This window comes from Haemorhous mexicanus, chromosome 10 (genome assembly GCF_027477595.1).
Source record: "Haemorhous mexicanus isolate bHaeMex1 chromosome 10, bHaeMex1.pri, whole genome shotgun sequence".
In the NCBI taxonomy this organism is placed as follows: domain Eukaryota; kingdom Metazoa; phylum Chordata; class Aves; order Passeriformes; family Fringillidae; genus Haemorhous; species Haemorhous mexicanus.
This window is the reverse complement of record NC_082350.1, coordinates 20,043,610-20,057,165: the sequence shown is the minus strand read 5'-3', so window position 1 is coordinate 20,057,165 and position 13,556 is coordinate 20,043,610. Positions and strand designations below refer to the sequence as shown.

The 13,556-nt window shown below is 45.3% G+C and overlaps 1 protein-coding gene across 5 annotated transcripts in view; it reads left to right on the top strand.

Annotated features, from left to right (window-relative positions):
• The window catches only part of LOC132331866 (calcium-activated potassium channel subunit beta-2), a 135,456-nt gene that overhangs the window by 86,170 nt on the left and 35,730 nt on the right, over positions 1–13,556 (top strand). The window lies entirely within an intron of this gene.

Here is a 13,556-nt window from a genome sequence, read left to right as displayed (position 1 = left end):
GAGGCTTACAGTAATGTCTGACTGATGCATATTGTGATGTTTCAACTTATTAGTGTACCCTCTGGACCTCATTTGGATAGCAAAATACTCCAGAATGCTGCAATAGAGACTGAAAACATATGGGGTAGGGAAGGGACACAAGAAACACTCCCTGACAGCAAGCTGCTCTCAGAACCACAAAGAAAAACTGTCAGGAAATTCCAGGCTGTGGCTCACAGCCAGGGGGGAACTCACTGTCCATTCCCCTCCAACTTCACACACAGGAGTTCATGCAGCATTCACTGGCAGCACTCCCCAGCTGTGGCAGGCAAGCTAAAGGTGCAGGAGTAACAAATTAAAACAGGCTGCCAGCTTTAACACTCTTATTGGGGGTTATGATCTTCCTTTTTTTTAGGATGGACTTGAAGTCTTGTATTTGCTTGCATTTAAAACAGAAAAATACTGAGGAAGCTGTAACTGCACACAAACTTCCCACTGACAGAGCACAAACTTCCACACTCTCCCCAATTTCCAGGCATTGTGCTACACCCCAGCAGGGCCAGTACTCCAGCCCTGGGCTGATTGGGAATATCCATATTCCTCAGAATGCATTCAGAGTTCTTTTGTCCAAATGTGTACAAGCAGCAGGAGCTGCTGGAACAGGAGCTGTACTATACACAGTGATTTTAATCCAAGAATAGCAAACAGGCAGGTCAGGGATTTACAAACAGAAAAACTAAGGCAGTGAGCATTTAAATGATGTGGATAAAAACTTGAAGCTGGATAGAGCAAGTGTCCAGATGGGAACTTAAATCTTCACTTGCACTTTGTAATAACATAATCTGGAAAGCCTTGGATGTTGCTTGCTGGTGATTTTTGCTGCACATTGCAGTTGGTCTGAGCACAGGGAATGGCAGTAGCAAAGCCCCTCGTGGTGTGATCCCTGGGCTGGAGCAGTACTGCATTCTGTCTTTGCTTGTGAATTCTGACTGCAGGAAATGAGTAGGAGATGGACAGTGGTCTGAACAGCGGCTTTGGAGTTAGGTTTGTCACCACAAACATTTGCCTGTTTGTGGTGAATAAGGTCAAGGAAAGAGGTGGGGATTCACAAGGAATGTAAACTGCCAGGTGAAGGGTGGTTTCCTCCAAGCAGTGGGGCTTGGCAGCACATTTGGTCCCTCCTACTAACCTGGTGTGGGAACGAGGAGAGATTTTGTTAGATAACACTCAAATACAAAGAGACTGAGAGGCAGAGCTTGCTCCAGACCCCCACACATTCTTACATGGTGTTTCTGGGCAATCAGTTATTCTCAGCACACAGAGTGTCTGTTGCTGAGCAAGGAGTCCAGGCACTGGGGAAACTTATGAAACAGCCATACAGATTAGCTCTCTGTCATAATCTACTCAGTCCCACTGCAGGAAATCCTGTCTTTCCCTAGGAGGCCCTCACTGCCCCACTAGAAATCCTCTTATTCTCCAGCAGCCCCTTGGCAGGTCAGGGGAGTTTTGCCTCACAGGGATGCCCTGCACCAGCCTCAGTCACTGGGTCCTCACCACCCAAAAAAAGTGGGTAGATGGATGCCACAAGGTATTTCCCCTGTGCCCCCAGCATGGTGCCCCAGCATTGCCCAACCTCAGGCATTGCCCCAGGAGTCCCAAGGCTGCAGTGGGTAGAGCCAGCCAGATTTAGGAGCAGGACTCAGGACCAGCCCAGCACCTCCCATGCCCTGGAAGGCAAAGCTGTGTCCTGGCACAGCAGGGAGGTGCAGGATCATTCCTGGCCACCTTCTCTGAATGACCCAGACTGCATCAATGGGCTCTGGAGGGAGCCTGCAGCCAGTGCTCCTCAGATGGGAGCATGGGATTGACAGCATGGGGCCCGAGAGAGACAAGGAGCACAGCCATGGCAAAGGAAAGCAAAAGGCCTCAGCACCCTGCCCACCTTCAAAGCTGGTAAATGCCTCTTATTTCTCTTTCTGCTTTTGCTTTTAAAGGAGCTGGAGAAGTCACTTCTCTGTGCTGCTTTGCATGCCAGGTGCAGACTGCTGGGAGATCCCAACAGCAAGCACTGAACCTTCCAGTTCCAGTGCCTTTCAGGCTACTGTCCAAAATGCCAGAGGCAACCCAGCAGACTGGAGCATTGCATGCATCCAGAATGGACCAACACCTCTCCCCTTTACACTTCAGGATCACCTGGTAGGTCAGTGTGCCCTGAGCCAGGTGCAGGATGTTGTGCCAACAGAGGGCAGGGATAGCAAAGAAGTCTCCTGGCTTTTTGCGTGCTTGTTCAGGGGCTGCAAACACAGAAGTACTGATTCTTGCAGCACCCTGCAGGTCAAGGGCAGCAAAACTGAGTCAGTGAAGGGACCTGCATGAACTTCCTGAAATAATGCTTGGGGGAACATGCCAGGAGTTCCCACTCCCACAAGAGTGTCCCTTTGGAGCACTGCAGCTCTGCAGTGCCTGTTGGGCTGAACAATCCTTTTGGCTCATGTAATCTACTTTGAATGCAACAAGCATCCTCCCCACGCAGGTGTGAGCCACCAGCACCATTATGCCAGACACACAAACCACTCAGAGCCACACTGCCTCTCTCTTAATGGAAAAGAGGCATCACAGCAGTTGCTACACCATGGACCATTAACTTACTGCCTGGCAGATTGATCCTAGACTTTAACATGCATTTAACTAGAGGTTTAGAGCAGAGGTATTGCAGTGCAGCTGTAGAAAGGCACTTTTACAGAAACAACTTCAGTGCTGGTTGAACTCAGTGGCAAAGCTGCCTCTGGCTCCTGTGTGACCAGGGACTCACTTCTGAGTGTCCAGGCAAACACTGTCAGGTGCAACATTTGGTTGTTAACAAAAAATATGAGGCAGCATAGCTTCATTAAGTGTTTCACCAGAAATTAGGACAAAAAATTACTTAGATGTCATTTATGTAAAACTTGCCCAGTGCAGAACTGAAGTTGTGCCCTTCTGAGGCAGCCCCACAGATGCTGGCAACCCTTGTGCTTCAGGCACACTGATACTCCTTACTGGGCCCCATCCAGATCAAGTTTGCTTCACTTAGCACAGCACAGGCACACACCTGCCCCTCACTGCCCAACCATCATCTCCCAGCTGCACTCTTGGGGTGTGCAAGAGGGATAAGAGGCCAAATTTCTATAGAATACCTGTCAGTTTAATTACAACTTGCTCAGCAGAGCCTTGCCCATCTCTACCAGAGGTCAGTTGCACCCCTCAGTTGGTCAGCTGGTCTTGCTAACTGGTATGTGTCCAGCAGCAGTTATTTTCTTCCTAATATCAATGGAGATTTTAAATTGCCTTTAATTGGAGCTTTCAAAGATCCCCCTGTTTCTCAGCAATTAGCTTCTCTACTGGCTTTGAGCTGAAGAGTAGCCTTCCACACTAGAAATACAACAAACTGGAAAAACTGTCCATTTTCTATTCTGCTTTAATTCTTAACTCTGTTGTTGATGTGTAAAGGTTGGTGGGGAGATGAAATGCATCCCATATGAAGGAAGCACAAGTGGAAAACCTCAGAAATGTTTTAAGCCCATCCATGTCCCACCCACATGCTTACAGTTGGGTTTATTCTGCTTAAAACTGAAGTCTGAATCCTGCTAACAGCGCAGTTAATTATCTCTGAGTGAAGGAGCTGTGAGGTTTTGAGGAGCACTGGACCTTTCAGAGGCAGGGGAGCCTGCTGGGAAGCACTCCAGCACTGCCAGATCCCCTGATATGTCTCAGCACTGCAGGCTCCCCTCCAGGGACCAGCAGGTCAGCTCTAGGAGGTAAAGGTCAGTGCTGGGATTTCCTGTCAGCACAAGGTCTTAGTGAGGAAGGAAAAGAGCTTTCCCCCCTCACCTCATCTCCAGCCCTCTCACTTCCCTCTCAGCACATGTCCATCCTTCTGTGTCCCCCAGCTCTGCCATCCTTACTGGATTTCCCACCCAGGCCTTATTCTACCTCCCAGCTGTCCTCAGGCTAAGGCTCTACATCTGACACTACAAACTGCCTTATTCTCACTCTCCTCCCATCCCTCTGCTCTCCACCCCACGGCCTCCTGCCCTCCTGCATTGCCCCCACAGCAGCTCCAGAGCTGGCACGACGTTCTTATCTGTGCTTCTGATGGGGTGCTTCCAGCACCTCAAAAAAATCCCTCCAGCCTAATTATTTGAGCCATTTAATACTACATCTCACTGGTAAAGGCATTGAACTACTTAAAACAATTGCATTTCTCACCAGTTACAGATAAAACAGACCCTTTTAAATCATTTTTTAATCATTAAGATCCAGCCTGATGTGCATTACGAGATTATTAACAGCCCCGTAAGTGAAATAACAGATACAAGACCAAAACCTAAATCATAAGTGTTCTCAGATGCCTGTAGATTAATCATTTTATATCTCCATAGGAGCATTCATCAAGACTTTCCATTCTCACAAAGTCTTAAAGCCACAAGACAGCTCTGTTTCCAGTTGCAGCTTTGCCTTTCCTGCAGGAAGCAGAAGAAGGGAAGGAAGGCACTTGCTTGGCTCCAAATAGAAGTTAATGAAGAATATGGAACAGGATATAAAGTTTTGATTACTCATTATTCTGCTTCACTCCATGAAAAAAAAAAAAACAGTGCCTTGCTGTGTCTATCCTCTACAGCAATTACAGAATTAATACTGCTTTTAAAGTGGTTTTTTCTTCAGTGCTTTTTTGAAAGCACACATCTACTCCTGATCTCATGGGCTCAAACTGTACTGTTGGTATTTTTGAAATTGATTGCAGACTCCTGATCCATAAAAATAAACAACACCGTGAGCAAAGCAAGAGCACAGGTGCTGCTGAAAAGTGCAATCACTGCTCAGAATCTGAGCTTGTGGTTGCAGAGACAGAAACCCACAGCCTCCTTCCTGCAGCACAGGGGCCAATTTCCCTCCATTTGGGGTTTAAAGAGATGCCCACACAGCAGTGCCTGAGCTCTGTGTGCCCCTATGGAGTGCTGTAAGTGCTCAAGGAGCTGCACAGCTTGGTTTTAATTGCATAAGCACACAGCTTGTTCAAACTCCACTCAGGCTCACACTCCAGGATCTGAAGAGGTCTTCAGAGCAGTCACAGTGCCGGATGCATCAGCCTCCTTTGCATGCACACAAGGTGCTTGAAGGCTCCCATCCTTGCCCCTGGGGTACAAATCACAGCATTTCCTTTCATGCTGCTGACTCAAAAAGACCAGCAAATTGCTGGTGTCAGAGTGGTCAGGGAAAGCAAGACATAAAGTTTGAGCAGAAAGGCTCTACCAGGATTCGCTGTAAAGCATCGGGTGAGTTTAATCCATCTGCTCTTTATCTTTACAATGCAGAAGCAGTACATTTCATCAGGGCATCAGGAAGCCACAGCACTGCTGCCAGCCCAGTATCTGCAGGAGGGACCATCGTGTCACACACACAGACACCCATTCCAGTCTGGGCATTTTTGGGTTTTTTGTTTGCACCTGACACGAGCACCCAGCCACACTCATAAGTCAGTCAAAGCATCTGCAGCTTCCGCAGGCAAACCCATCATGTGAGACAAATGGTTCACTTGTTCTCACCATGGTTAATGGCCATGAGGCTGGAATTTCAGTTCATGCCAAGGAATACAATAATCATCAATAAATTCTGTCCACAAATAACCAGAGAAGTCCTGAGCTGTGCTACAGACCAAGGATGGGAAGAAGACTCTTTTATGCCTCAGTTGTTTGTGATCACTCCAACACTCCCAAAATTGGCTCCCTCAGAATTATATTTAATGAGTTATTGCTGTAGCCTTACCCAGAGCAGCTCAGTGGCACGTCACTAGATGTGCAGCCTGACACTGCAGACAGCTGCTCCCACCCAAAATCGCCCATTAGAGCGCACACACTTGGTCAGAGCTGGAGCACCAGGCCAAGAACAACCAGGTACTCAGGTCAGGCAACCAGAACCAATAAATACCCTCTAGTCAGGCATGCCTAAGCTGTGAGGAAAGCTTGTTTGTTCAGGGGAGGAAGTCAGCTGGGAGAAGGGAAAGCAAGTCCCTTGTCCCTGCTCAGAAGCATCCCTTTTGTGGGACCACGGCCAAGGTATTGCTTCTTCAAGGACCTGGCCAAAATCCAGCCCTTAAAGAGCATTATCAATGGCGTGTTGTTAGGTGTCCTGAGGAAGAAGATATTACAGAAATATGGGCTATCATTCATCATTGCTGCCAGTTTTATAGGACAGATGTCAGCCTAACACAGCCAAGGCCTCATGTTTCCGATGCCAGCAGGAGCTCACAGCCCTGGAAAAGCAGGTCAGGCACCCCCATGCTTGGCACCAGCTGGGGACAAGGCCACCATTGAGGGTGGCCACAGGCAAGAGCTCAAATGCCCTGCCAGAGCTCAAATCTGTGTGATTTTATATCTTTCCCAAAAGTGTTTTTTCTTCCTCCACCTCTCACTGAAGGCCCTGACTGTGCTGTTCCCAGTGAGGTGACTTGGTGCCCACATCTATCTCCTGGCTGCACCCTCATGTTTTCCCCCAAGCTGCTTCCCCATCAGGGAAGCACTCAGGCTCAGTCTCATGCTGCAAACCATCTGGTACAGGCAGCATCAATCAGCTTCCCTCAGGCAAGGTCTGATTATTAACAGTGGAATTTTCCAAATATTGACTCATTTTAGCCTAAATAATCTCATTCTGTTGTTATTGCCTACAAAGCTGGCTCTGCTTCACCTTCTACAGTACTTCAAAAGTGACTGAGCTGCATCAAAGATATCTCACATGTAACAGCACCAGAAGCAAGTCAGGTTTAGAAGAGTCCATCAGCTAAACTGAAACTCCCAGACCCCCATCTGCTCCTGTCAGACAGTGATAGGCATAGATCAATACACTCATTTCTGCACTCCTTTTCCATGACTGCATGCCTACAGCAGCGAGGGAAGCACACACTTTGAGCCTTATTGAACTTTAACATACATTACAGTGAACACACAAAGTGGCATCTCGTTGCAATATAATATACACATTTCACCCCAGAGGGATGCAATACAGGGAGTAAAGATATTTTAGTGCACATATAAATAGGAAATACATCAGACTACTGTACACAGTTCCTTGGAACACAAAAAACAATTTTCCACTTGCTTGCAGCTCCCCATTCTTTGGTCCAATACCTCTTAAAAAAAAAAAAACAAAAAAAAAACAACAAAAAACAAACCCCAAAAAACTCAAAATTACTTCAAAACATCTCACAAAGAAGCACCACAGAACAAACACCCAAGACTCCCTCTCTCTTGGGTGAACTATTCCTCTGCTCTTCATCAGCTTTGATCATGGGCACCTGGAACCCCCAAGCTCTGAGCTCATGCTGGGCTGATTGCTCTGAATTGCCATGGTTTCATTAACTTCAACAGATCCCTGATGGTAATCAGTGTCAGCTGAGGATGCAGGAGCTGTTTCTGCTATTTGTTTATGAGCCCAGGCAGGGTTTGGGGAGAGTAGATCAAATGAAATGTTATTTTTCCTATTAAGCCTGAATTCGGGAGGGTGGTAGCTACAGTTAACTTGCTTGCAAGCCCAAGGATTTGCTTTGTGATACATTGATTCTACCTCGGAAATTCAGCCGCGAGGTTTAGCTTCCATTTACTTAGAACAACTTCAAGGAACAGCAAGCAGGAGGTGGAAGGGGTTTTGGATGTTTTCCTGTTGCTAAGGAAACTTCCTCTGTGGTGGCTCTGTGCTCACCCCAGCTGGGTCACTTGGGCTTTGCTTCTCTGAGTGAGGGGTGAGTCACGGCTGGAGAGTAAATGCACAAACTTCCTGAGGCATGCCTTTATCGTGTGCTTCCACTCACAAGTAGAAAAATAAAGATTATTAGCAGTGGTTCATAATAAAAAGCTCTAGCAAATCTGTATTAATACTTTCATTAATAGTCACATGCTCTATATTACCAATTGTATCTAACCCTTCAAACACAGGAATTTATTTTTTTCCACACACTTTTATGGGTCCTGTCAGCATTAGGGTACATCATGTCAAAAATGTCTTGATGTCCCAACACTTTGAACAACACTGCTTTCTAGTTCCCCTCACGTGATACAGCCAAAATCTCAGTTACTCAACACCACAATTTCTGAAACTACCAGTAACAGATTTTTGCATGTGAGGCACTAGTGGCCAACCTTAGGTTTCAATTTCAATATTGATTCCAAAAGAAGAAAGGAGTGGTTATTATGGTTATTAACCTTTACCAAACCAGTTGGGTGTGCTGACATACAGGAAGGTGCTGCTGAAAGGATGTGTCACACACATGACCATTTCATACTTTCTCCCCTGTATATTTTGTGATCCCTTTACACCCTTGTGTACTCTGTCTCTGAGAAGCCACTAAAGAAATAACTCCTGGGTTTGCATGTTTGTTTCAGGTTTCTCACATCTTGATTGTGTTTCTGCAAATGGTGATGAGTTTGAAATAGGAGCAGGTGTTTTTAGGCTAGCATGAAGTGTGGATATTACAGATGTCCATTACAAGGCTTTTGTTAATGGTGAAAGATATGGTATTGTATAAAAGATTTGTACTTAAGGCTCCATCCAGATAATCATCCAAATGCTTGGTTGGGCTTTCAGAGCCTCATAGGTCTTCAGCATGACCTGAAGCTGTTCTGATGTGCTCACCAGAAGTCTGAATCCTGCCCTACTCTGCTCCTTCTTGAAGTTCTGGTCAAACCTTTGAGCCAGACAGCAGCAGTTGGTATTTCTTATCTTAGTGTTTTTCTTCAGCAACCTCATGGGTCCTGGGAGATGAGACCATGTGGAAATGGCTTATGCCACACCCATGCAACAACCAGAGCACTTTGGGTGTGAAGATTCAATGACAATTCCTCAAAGGCCTTTCCAAAGTGTAACCCAAAGTCCTCAAGCAAACATTTGACTTCCTACCCACTGATTATATTTCTAATTATTTATAAAAAACAATGACTGATTTCTGAACCAAGATTTTCTGAAGATTTAACAGCTTGGCATTTGAGCATCAGTGACTTTGTTTCACTGAATTTTCACATCCACTCCCTCAACTAGATGTCACCTCCCAACACAGAGCTCCAGGGCCAGCCCTGTGTCATCAAGAGCCAACAGGCAGCATATGGTGACACTGGAATAAGGCAATAAATTTTCACATGTTGTTTGGCCACTGACTGCAGTTGTACATGGCTCAGACAGGAAATCTCAGAGCAAGCTCCTCTGCCCTCCTCTCAATACCAGAATCAGGCAGGAGGTCATGGGTTGCATCCAGAAGAGCCAAAACCAACCTAAACTCCTTTGAAAACTTCATGCCTCTATTCTCCAAAATATGACTTGCTCTAAAGATAATTCCATTTGCTTCAGATTGCCTTAAAAAAACCTTCACCTAGCTTTGACCTCAAATCCTTCTTTTCCAGTAAGGGCTGAGAGAAGATTGCTCTTTAGGACTCCAGCACTTGTTAATACTCCTAAAGAGATTACTCAAATCTCCTAAACAAATATCAGAATAGATTCTGGATTAAGCTTGGGTGTTAAAATGACCTTGCTGATAAAATCAGCATCATCAAACCTCACAGATTGAAGAGGGAAGCCTTGGATGTAATTTTGACTGGGTAGCTATTATCGTGGTAAGTTATCAGACTGCTCTGCATCTCTCTCCCCCTATCTCTAATTCTCTTGCAATATTCCTTGGGAATTGGTACTAGAAGTGTCAGATCTTCCAGATCCTCATGGGAAAAACAATATACTGAGACAGTCACTGGGGCTATGCACCACCCACTCTTTTCTCTCACTAACACTATTTGCTTTTCCCATTTTGGGTATTTGAGTTGTCTTGTTCATTTTGGTGTCAGCACAAGGCTGGTTTGTGGAGCATCCCAACTCCTGTATTGCTCAAAGTGCCACTGATCAGATGTGGATGCAGTTTTGTGCATTTGCTTGGGGATGTTGGTGGACTCTGGGGTCCAGCATGGACCATCTCCTTTGCCTGCCACCTCTGAGTGACTTCCCCTGTTTGCAGATAATGACCAGAGTTATTTACATCCTGTGTCTGTGTGCAGTTCCCTTTGTGTCTCACCTGGGTTTCAGAAATAGTTAGTCCTGCAAAGACTGATGTGGATTTTGGCTTTGTAACAGATATTTTCTTGAGGACCAGGAGTGAGTTGGTGAGGCTTGTGTTGAGTATTTTTGTCATTGTGTGGTGGCCAGGAATGAATCACAGAAATTTTCTCAGGTGATGGGCATTTCACAAAAGAGAGGTCATTGCATCACTTTCAACCTACATCTCTTATGTTGTTCTTTTACTGTTCTTCTATAGCCCCCTCAGATTTTTGTGCAAATTCTCTAGTGTCTGTAATGGGAAAAAATTTAAATCCAATAAGAATTAACAGGCTATTTTAAAAAAATATTCCTTAGAGGGCAAAGTCCATTACGACTGAAGCATTTACATTTACTTCCAAATCTCTTTACCCAATTTTCAGTTTAATTTAGTCATTTGCTAATCCTAATTTTCCAGCACTGTGCTTACAATATCTATCTGAATATCATTCATGTGGAAACACATTAAAATTCTGCAACAGACTGGAACTTACAGCCTCTGAACTCTTGTCACTTTGCTGCTCAACTGTCAACCTGTAATGGTGGGTCTGAGTCCCTCTCCTCACAATCATTTAGTCACCAATCCCCTCCTGAGCACTCTGCTCCATTTCACTGGCACTGCTGTCCATTATGGCAAAAGTCCCACCAAACTTCAAGGACACCTAATGCAGGAACACAACTTTTTCCAAAACATCTCTTCACATGGTATTATTTGGGTTTCCTTCGGTCTTAAATAATTTAATACATTTCAATGTTGACAGTGTGGTGTGTCGTGCATAGAAATAGCAAATAACTGCACTGTGTCAAAACACTGGAAATAGTGGATTTGTGCACAGCAGTCAGAACTGAGAAGCTGTGTGTTGTACACCCTTGAAACCCAAGTAAAAGGATGAGTGATCTGGTTTTGTTCCACTGAGGAGGGCTGAGTTTGAGCAGGCAGATCCAAAGGCTCTGATCCCATCACACAACCCCAGTTCATCCACTCCAGGTAGAGCTGGGCTGGAATTCACTTCTGGCAGAGAACACCTTGCAGAGGAGCATGGTGGACCTGGCCTTCTGATCCCAGCTGGGCTCACAGGGATCAAAAGTGTCTGTGAGGACCCCAAGCTGAGGCTGAATGTGCATCTCCAGATGAGGCAGCTGAGAGACACTTTGTACTCAGTGGTGCTGGCTCCCTTCCCTCCACAGCTGCCTCATTCTCTCTCTTCAGGGGGTTAGATTTCTGTGAGCTAATTTAAGGAGAAAAGCCTCTTTAATCCGGTATCTTACAGACTCAGAGTATGTATATTTTTATATTGTGAATAAAATATGAATATTAAGCTCTTTAGGCAGGGACTTTGTCTTCCGAGATCTCTTCAAAGCCCTTTGCATGCTGCTGTATTACAGGTGTAAATTCTACAAATAATGTAATACAGTTTGGATCCCAGAGATCATTGGGAATGGGCTCACAAAGTGTATCTCTTTGTTGGACAGAAAAGGCTCAGGAATTTGGAGGATTTTCCCAGAAGTTAGTACTGAGTCTTGACCTGGAAGGGCTTGGGATCAACAGACTGCTTTGATTTAGGTTCCCTCAAGGTTCACAAGGCTCTTCTTGCTTTGGTTCCACCAGTTAGAAAGGGACAGCCTGCCCAAGGAACAAAAATAGAGTTTAGCACTCCTTTGAGAAGTAGGCAAGAGCTGTTTAACCCTGCCAGATAACAGCATGTAGTAGCTCAAGGAAGAAAGGGAGAATGAATTCCTTAACCAGATGAAGGCAAAGAGGGGGGAAAGGACTTAAGTAAAATCTTTGTAGAACAGAATATATTATAAACTGAAAAAGTAATTTAACAGAATAGTAATATTCTCATACCACTGAGCAAATCTAATACCAACTCTGTAAATTTAATAAAATTGCTGCAAAGGCAGAGAAGTTCAATCTGAAGTGCACGCTTCTGAGGCTGAGGCCAATGCCCATTAAGTACAATAGAAATACTTCATCAGCTTCAACACCAGCCAGATCAGGTGTCCACTGGATTTGAATTGTCAGTGGCTGATATTGTCTCCACAGGGTAATCCACTCAAACCTGCCATGGCGATTAAAGGAACATCTAATTTCCACAACAATACAAGCAAATTCCCAGTGTGGAATAATAACATCCTTTAGATTGGAAAAGACCTTTAGAATCATCAAGTCCAGCCACTAACCCAGCACTGCTGAGTCAACCACTAAACCGTGTCCCTACATGGCTCCTCTACATCTCTTTGAAACCCTTCCAAGGGTGATTATTCAACCACTTCCATGGGCAGCTTGTTCCAGGGCTTGACCATCCTTTTGGTGAAGGAACTTTTAATAAGAGCCATTCAAAACCTCCCCTGGCACAATTTGTGGCCATTTCCTCCTGTCTTCTCACTTGTTATTTGGGAGAAGAGACCAACCCTCACCTTGCTAAAAGCTCCTTTGAGCAGATTATAAAAAGCAATAAATCCCGCCCGCACACACATCCTTCAGCCTCCTTTTCTTCTGGCTAAACACCCCCAGCTCCCTCAGCTGATCCTCACAGGACTGGTGCTCCAGGTCCTTTCCAAGCTCCCTTCCCCTTCTCTGGACATGCTCTAGCCCCTCAATGTTTTTCTTGTAGTGAAGGACCCAAAACTGGACACTGCTCTCGACGTGTGGCCTCAGCAGTGCTGAGTACAGGGGGACAATCTCTGCCCTGCTCCTGCTGGCCACACTATTCACAAAGTGAGATGCCATTGGCTTTCCTGGCCCCCTCTGACTCCTGTCTGGCCAGCTGTTGGCCTGTGTGCCCAGGTCCTTTCCTGCCAGGCATCTTTCCATGCCGTAATCCGTGTGGAATTCAGCAGGCTGCAATGTACAAGGAAAACTCCGGCCACTCACTGATATTTCACTCAGCTGTCTTGGTTTATCACTTTTTGCAGGTCTCAGCAATGTCTCTTGGTTGAGTGTTCCATTAACTTTTTCACCTCTTATGTCTTAAAAAAGACCAGAAGAAATCTTAATCCCCCTTATCTTGCTGCACTATTATCTTGCTGCATTCCTGGTGCCTTCCCACAGAGGCTTTGTGGAGCTGTGTTTTTCACCTTAGCCCAAAACCGGCTCAGAGGGAGACACTGCAAAGACTTACTTGAACAAACTAGAAATAGAAATTAAAGTCTTAGTTTGTTCCTGATGTTAATTCAGATCAGATTTGAGTGGGGTTTGTTTTACTGCATTTTAAGAAAAGGGAGCTTTTTTTTTTTTTTTTTTGAGGTAGGAGATTGATTCCTGTTAGATCCTTTCTATTGATTAGTCCCTTGGGTGACCCACACACTTGGCCCTGCTGGGACCAGCAATTAACCCAAACTTGTCAACTCTGGAAAGAATGTCACCATGACATCAGTGATATTCTTTCCCCTGATGAACTCAGGGCAACTGTAATGAAAAAAAGGAGGTGTAAAACTGGCAATTGTTTAAATAAAAAATGACCAGGAAGAAC